This window comes from Aristolochia californica, unplaced genomic scaffold (genome assembly GCF_029961685.1).
Source record: "Aristolochia californica isolate CCGP_79_NKW_82.1479 unplaced genomic scaffold, dmAriCali1.0.hap1 SCAF_4, whole genome shotgun sequence".
Lineage (NCBI taxonomy): Eukaryota > Viridiplantae > Streptophyta > Magnoliopsida > Piperales > Aristolochiaceae > Aristolochia > Aristolochia californica.
In genome coordinates this window covers 16,290,255-16,298,491 of record NW_027182103.1, presented here as the reverse complement: position 1 = coordinate 16,298,491, position 8,237 = coordinate 16,290,255, and the positions used below count along the sequence as shown (strand labels likewise).

General features: G+C 37.6%; 1 non-coding gene across 1 annotated transcript; it reads right to left on the bottom strand.

Moving 5' to 3' along the window:
* Window positions 1–5,427: 5,427 nt before the first annotated feature.
* LOC137964355 (small nucleolar RNA R71) lies at window positions 5,428–5,534 on the bottom strand. Its single transcript, XR_011115551.1, has one exon. It is a non-coding gene; the product is annotated as a small nucleolar RNA R71 (small nucleolar RNA).
* Window positions 5,535–8,237: the final 2,703 nt, after the last annotated feature.

The window sequence follows — 8,237 nt, the reverse complement described above, 5'->3', positions numbered from 1 at the left end:
TACCCAAGTCAAACAAGCCATTATGTTGCCCATTTACAAAATGCTGAACAAACGATCATAGATGATTTTAAAGTGATTTATCATGTGTAATGGGATATATTTTTTTGTGAGGAATGACTTATATATTAGGAGTCAACACTCAGTTAAAAATCATCCCCTTCCCCCTTTTCCCGACGATTGCAGTACCTAAAATATAAAAACTAAAAAGAGTTTACAATCCCTAAAATTATATTCATTTTTTGGAATTATCTCTCTGTACATTTTTGTATTGTGCATTTCCATTTTAGATGTATACATTTTTCTTAAATCAAAATTTGAAATATCACTTTCCCTTCATCTATTAAACAAAAAAAGATATAAAAGGCAAGTAGATCACAACAAAATGAAAATTTTACAGTTTATGTTTGGAAAAAATTTAAAACGATAAAAAATGTAAGTAAAGAAAATTTATTTACACACGAGAAATGAACACAAAAGTTTTGTTATCCAAGTTTGGGAAATTCCATAAGTTCAACCCTAATAACTCGAAATTTTATAAGAAAAAGATTTTTCTACACATTTTTTAAAAAATGGATATGCATGCCTGAAACATGTTAAACATGAAAATGACTTATGGATCCAAACCTTTTAAAGAGAATAACATTAAATTCCCAAGTGAACGTGCGGTGGGATATTTACCCGAGTCAAACAAGCCATTATTTTGCCCTTTTAGAAAAAGATGACATAACGTTCATTGATGATTGTAAAGTGATTTATCATACGTAATGCGCTATATTTTGGTAAGGAATGACTGATGGATTGGGTGTCAACACTCAATTAAAAATCCTCCACCTCCCCCTTTTCCGATGATTGGAGAACGTGATAAAAAAAACTAAAAAGATTTTACAATCTCTCAAAATTACAGACACATTTTAGAATTATCTCTCTCTACATTTGTGCATCAGGCATTTCCATTTTAGATATATACTGTTTTCTTAAATCAAAACTTGAGTTTTCACTTTCCCATCATCTCGTAAAAAAAAAAAGAGAAAAAGCAAATAGATCACAACAAAATGAAAATTTTAGATTTTATGTAAGGAAAAAATTAAAGCAGTAACAAATGTAAGTAAAGAAAATTCACACCACAAATGAACCCAAAAGTTTTGTTGTCCATGTTTGGGAAATTCCACTAGTTGAAAAATAGTTATGCATGCATGAAACATGTCAAAGATGAAAATGACCTACGGATCCAAACCTTTTAAAGAGAATAACAATAAATTCCCATGTGAACGTGCAGTGGGATATTTACCCTAGTCAAACAAGCCATTATTTCTCCCATCTACAAAAAGCTGACCTAACGATCATAGATGATTGTAAAGTGATTTATCATGCGTAATGGGATATATTTTTGTAAGGAATGAATTAAGGATTGGGAGTCAACACTCTGTTAAAAATCCCCCGCCTCCCCCTTTTCCTAACAATAAGAGAACCTGATATATTAAAACTAAAAAGAGTTTACAATCTCTAAAAATTACAGACACTTTTAGGAATTATCTCTCTCTACATTTGTGCATTGTGCATTTCCATTTAAGATGTATACTTTTTTCTTAAATCAAAACATGAGATTTTTCTACACATGTTTTAAAAACAGGATATGCATGCTTGAAACATGTTAAAGATACAAATGACCTATGGATCCAAACCTTGTAATGAGAATAATAATAAATTGCCAAGTGAACGTGCGGTGGGATATTTACCTTAGTCAAACAAGCCATTATTATGCCCATTTAAAAAAAGTTGTCCTAACGATTATAGATGATCGTAAAGTGATTTATCATGCGTAACGGGCAATATTTTTTAAAGGAATGACTTATGGATTTGTAGTCAACACTCAGTTAAAGATCCCCCGCCTCCCCCATTTCCCGACGATGGTAGAACCTGATATATAAAAACTAAAAAGAATTTACAATCCCTAAATATTACAGAAACTTTTTGGAATTATCTCTCTCCACATTTGTGCATTGTGCATTTCCATTTTACATGTGTACTTTTTTAATAAATCAAAATTTGAGTTTTCACTTTCCCTTCATCTCATAAACAAAAAAAGATATAAAAGGCAAATAGATCACAACAAAATGAAAATTTTTCAGTTTATGTTTGAAAAGAATTTAAAACCATAACAAATGTAAGTAAAGAAAATTTGTTCACACACCACAAATGAACACAAAAGTTTTGTTATCCAAGTTTGGAAAATTCCACTAGTTCAACCCAATAGCTTGGAATTTTATAAGAAAGACATTTTTCTACACATGTTTTAAAAATTGGATATACATGCTGGAAACATGTTAAACATGAAAATAATCTATGGATCCAAACCTTTTAAAGAGAATAAGATCAAATTCCCAAATGAACGTGCGGTAGGATATTTACCCGAGTCAAACAAACCATTATTTTGCCCACTTACAAAAAGATGACAAAATGATCATAGATGATTCTAAAGTGATTTATCATGCGTAACGGGCTATATTTTTGTAAGGAATGACTGATGGATTGGGTGTCAACACTCAGTTAAAAACCCCCACCTGCCCATTTTCCCTAAGATTGCAGAATCTGATATATAAAAACAAAAAAGATTTGACAATCCCTAAAAATTACAGACACTTTTTGGAATTATCTCTCGCTACATTTTTGCATTGGGCATTTCCATTTTAGATCTAAACTTTTTTCTTAAATACAAACTCTAGTTTTCACTTTCCCTTCATCTAGTAAAAAAAATGAGATAAAAGGCAAATAGATCACAACAAAATGAAAATTTTAGAGTTTAGGTTTGGAAAGAATTTAAAGCACTAACAAATGTAAGTAAAGAAAATTTATTCACACACCACAAATGAACCCAAAAGTTTTTTTATCCAAGTTTGTGAAATTCCACTTGTTCAACTTTAATAGCTTGGATATTTATAAGGTAGAGATTTTTCTACACATGTTTTAAAAAATTGATACGCATGCTTGAAACATGTTAGAGATGCAAATGACCTATGGATCCAAACCTTAAAAAGAGAATAACAATAAATTCCCAAGTTAATGTGCGGTGGGATATTTACCAGAGTCATATAACCCATTATTTTGCCCATTTATAAAAAGATGACCTAACGATCATAGATGATTGTAAAGCAATTTATCATGCAAAATGGGTTATTTTTTTTTGTAAGGAATGACCTATGGGTTGGGAGTCAACACTCAGTTAAATATCCCCCGCCTCCCCCTTTTCCTGACGATTATAGAACCTGATAGATATAAACTAAAAAGAGTTTATGATAGATGCCATATTCTGACATGAGAACTAGGTTAATTATAATAGAATAACCTTTATAATTGTGTTATAGGTGGTTATTTATCGGTTTTCAAATGAAATGAGCATTTATTGAATTTGGCATTAATCACTGTCGATATTGCATATTTTTCTCTCCTGAATTATATTTCATTGTTTTTAAGGTTTATTTCTTCCTGAAATACTTTTTATAGATTCAATTATGGAATTTCAGGAGAATTTTGGTGGAGAATGAGATATTTACCAAAATGCCCTTAGTGAAATGGAGGTGATTTTTAGGGCAAATCGTTTTAAAACAAATAAGATGGTATTAAAGAAAAGGAGGAACGTCGAAGGGGAGGGAGGAGCGTCAAGAGAAAACAGAGAGGATCGACCAAAACAGAGCATGACCGTCGACCAGAAATAGGGGAAGACCCGAGAGGAGTTTCCCATTGTCGTTCGCCGCGCCACTGTCTTTCGCCGCGCCACCATCGTCCATCGCCGTCCACCACTGTCCAGCAATCGAGAACAAACCCAAGGAGAGCTCGAGAGAGTCTCCATCGAGGTGAGTTCGATAGTGCTAGTTTCTGCTCGCCAGGCCTGGAGGTGATCTGAGAGGGCTTCTCCGGTGCCAATTCCGCATTCCGACCATCCTTCGGCATCTATTACATATTTCCGACCATTCCCAGAGTTAATCCGACTCCGACCGAGACTCGAGAGAGCCGATTAGAGAACTTGAGTTCTATTTCATTCTTCATCGGACGTTACCTCCGTCCGTCGGCTTCTAACCTTCGTCGCCGGCGTCGTCTCTTACCCCGACCACTCACTCTTGCTACCCGAAGCCATTAATTTCAGAAAATTGCAGCACCCGTGAGAACGAGTTAGGCCCGAGCGAGAGGAAGGAGAAAGGGAGTAATTCGTCATTTTTTATATAGCAGCCATGAGACTTAGGTTTTGAATGTTTATTGAATCTGATTTTGATAATTAATGTTTATTGAATATTTGTTTTCCAGATATTTGATTAAATTAGCTAGTTAGGGTAGGAATATAATTTAGATTGGATTTTGGTATTTTAATCCAATTTCTGTCTTTCACTCTATGCGCCCGAGAGGGTCTAGAAGCAAGGATGGAGAAATTGGATCCGTGGTTACGTGGCGCTCGAGAGAGGCACGAATCACCGTAAAATCCAAAGTTGATGTTTCCTGTTGTGCAAGTAGTTAACTCGATGATTGCTTGATAATTTAGGATATAATTAGTGTTTAGTTCATATTAATTCATCATATTTGGTTAGGGTAGTTGACTGAAGAATACACAAAATTCAGTCCTCCCTGTGGATATGACCCTCGCTTCCCGCTAAATTACATGAACGATTCGTACGCTTGCGAGGTATAAAAGCCGATGTAACTAAATTCTACATCAAGTTTTTGGCGCCGCTGCCGGGGAGGCACGTATTAAGTGTATTTCTTTGTTCTCCATGGTCTTAGGTTAGATTTATTTTTATTTTATTTTTATTTTTATTTTTTTCTTTCATAATTTTAGCTTGGTGATTTTGTATGGAATTATTTTTATTTCTTCTAGTTAGTTCATATTTTTAGTAGTGAGTTTGTTAGCTTAATTTGATTGTTCGTTTTGTTTCTTTTTGTGTTTTTATGCACGGGCGCCGCTCCCTAGCTCCCTTTGTTGACGAGGTAGAACGGATTTGTAGGAAAACACCCGAAGTCAAGTTAGGAGCTACCATGGCAAATCAGGGTGAACCATTACAGTTACTTGCAGCAGATGACCGTAGAGCCCTGAGGGATTATTCTTTCCCATCCTACTTCACATCACCTTCTTGCATTATATTGCCACCCACTACTGCCGCCAGTTATGAGTTGAAACCGGGTGTGATTCAACTCCTCCCTACATTCTATGGGTTGGAGAAGGAGGACCCATATTACCACATCAAGGAATTCTTAGATATTTGTGCAACTTTCAAATTCCAGAATTTCTCAGATGACTCTATCCGGTTAAGACTTTTTCCATTTTTAGTTAAGGATATGGCCAAGTCTTGGCTTAATTCCTTAGAGGTGGGCAGCATTACTTCATGGGACACCTTAGTCACGAAATTTTTGTCCAAGTACTTTCCCATTCAGAGAACTACAGCCCTCATAAGAGAAATCTCCAACTTTATGCAGCAGGAGGGTGAACACTTTTATGAGACTTGGGAGAAATGGAAGGATTTGATCCGTAGGTGTCCGCATCATGGGTTTGAGAAATGGCATTTAGTGCCATACTTTTATCAAGGTCTTACACCCCAGGTTAGATCTATGGTAGATGCAACGAGTGGTGGGAGTTTGATGGGTAACAGTGCTAGTGAGGCGTGAGACTTTTTTGAAACGTTGAGTGATCAATCTCAGCAATGGGGTTCGTCATTTAATGTTGATAGGAGATCCCATGAATCCAAAAGAGGGGGTCTCTACGAGGTTAGTGAAACACCTATGCTCATGGCCAAGATTGAGGGGTTGACTAGAAAAATTGATGCCCTTATGGTGTCCAAGAGTTCACCTGCTCCTAACCCATCTACTGTCTGTGCCATATGCTCTGGTTCATCTCATCCCACACAAATGTGTCCATCTAGTTCATCCTACCCAGAGCTCATTGAGGACTTGAATGCAGTCCAGAATTTTCATAGACCAAACCGGAACGATCCTTTTTTAGAAACATATAATCCGGGTTGGGCTAGGCACCCAAATTTCTCATGGTCCAAGGGCCCATAGGTTTGGGGTCCTCCAGGGTTTACTCAACCCCAAGCTCCACGCCCACACTTCACTCAACAGCAAATGATTCCAAAAACACCTTCACTTGAGGATACACTTCAATTATTCATGAAGAATACACAATCCTCCATTGCTAAACTTGAAATGCAAGTGAGTTAGTTGGCCAGCCACATGAGTGAACAAGCACAAAATAGACTCCCGAGTGAAACCATTCCTAACCCGAAAAGCACACATGAGAGTGGGTTGAGTTCCAAACCCCACCATGAACAAGCCAAAGCCATAACCACCCTTAGGAGTGGTCATGAGTTGAACAATGGGGTAGGGACCACTAAGTCGAAGGAGTCAAAGGATGACAATGGGGACACATCATTGGGTGAAGAAGGTCCAAGTTCTCCACCAACAGCCAAGCAGATCCCTAACCAAGTCCCACTAGCTCCTTATCCGTAGAGGTTATCGGGCCCACCTAGGAAAGGAGATAGCATGCATGAAATGTTGGAACTGTTTAGTAAGGTTCACATTAACATTCCACTTCTTGATGCTATTAGGCAAGTCCCTGTCTATGCCCGATTTTTTAAAGACCTTTGTACACAGAAGAGAAAACAATATGCTAAACAAAAGGTCTTTCTTACTGAGAATGTAAGCTCAATTCTAAAGCACAACACTCCTCCTAAAGTTAAAGATCCTGGATGTCCCACAATTTCATGTGTCATTGGTGAACATACCATCCAGAGAGCTCTTCTTGACTTAGGGGCAAGTGTGAATTTGCTTCCTTTCTTTGTGTACCAGCAATTAGGTTTGGGGGAATTGAAGCCTACTCCCATCAGACTTCAACTAGTTGACCGTTCTGTCAAGATACCACGAGGAATAGTTGAAGATGTTTTGATAAAAGTGGACAAATTTCTGTTCTCGGTTGATTTCATTGTTCTTGATACAGAACCAGTAGTCAATGTGACCAACCAAATTCCTATCATCCTAGGATGTCCCTTCTTAGCCACATCTAATGCTATCATTCATTGTAAAAGTGGTGAGTTGGAGTTGTCTTTTGGAAATTTTAAGGTCTCATTGAATGTATTTAATACCGGGCACCACCCACTTGAGTCTGATGATCTGAGTCCTGCATTTAAGATAGAAACTATTATGCTTGATGACGAATCCACTCTTGAATCTTTTGAGTCTTGCATAACATCTTTAGACATGGACTATTTTGATGAGGAAACATATTTCCGAGAGGTTGATTCTTTACTCAATTTTGTACCCATGTTGGAGGAAGCTTATGAGGTTATCACAACTGATCATCCACAGGATCTTCATCTTGACTTGGACAAACCTCTTGAAACTTCCAAGCTAGATCTTAAGCCACTTCCTCCCACGTTGAAGTATGTGTTCTTGGGGCCCATGAACTCATTGCCAGTCATTATTTCCTCTGATTTGAGTACTGAGCAGGAGGAACAATTGACTGAAGTTTTACAAGCACACAGAGAGGCATTGGGGTGGACTCTTGATGCCTTAAAAGGGATTAGCCCCTCCATATGCATGCATCATATTCATTTGGAGGAGGGGACTAAAGCCTCACGTGAGATGCAATGTAGGTTAAATCCCCATATGCTGGAGGTTGTGAGAGAAGAAGTCATCAGGTTGCTTGTGACAGGAATCATTTACCCTATTTCCGATAGCACCTGGGTGAGTCCAATTCAAGTTGTCCCTAAGAAAGGGGGGATAACGATAATGAAAAATGAGAGTGGTGAATTGATTCCCACAAGAACTACCACCAAGTGGCATGTCTGCATTGGCTATAGAAAACTTAATTCCGCCACTAGGAAGGATCACTTCCCACTACCTTTCATTGATCAGGTACTAGAGCGATTGGCCGGCCACAATTTTTATTGCTTCTTAGATGGATACTCCGGCTACAATCAAATTCCCATTGCTCCAGAAGACCAGGAAAAGACCACATTCATGTGTCCGTTTAGCTCCTATGCTTACAGACGCATGCCTTTTGGTTTATGCAATGCGCCTGCCACTTTCCAACGGTGCATGATGAGTATCTTTTTCGACATGATTGGTGACTTTTTAGAGGTCTTTATGGATGGCTTTTCTGTGTTTGGCTCTAGTTTTGATACATGTCTGCACAATCTTTCACTCGTATTGTCCTGTTGCATTAAGTCCAATTTAGTCTTGAATTGGGAGAAATGCCA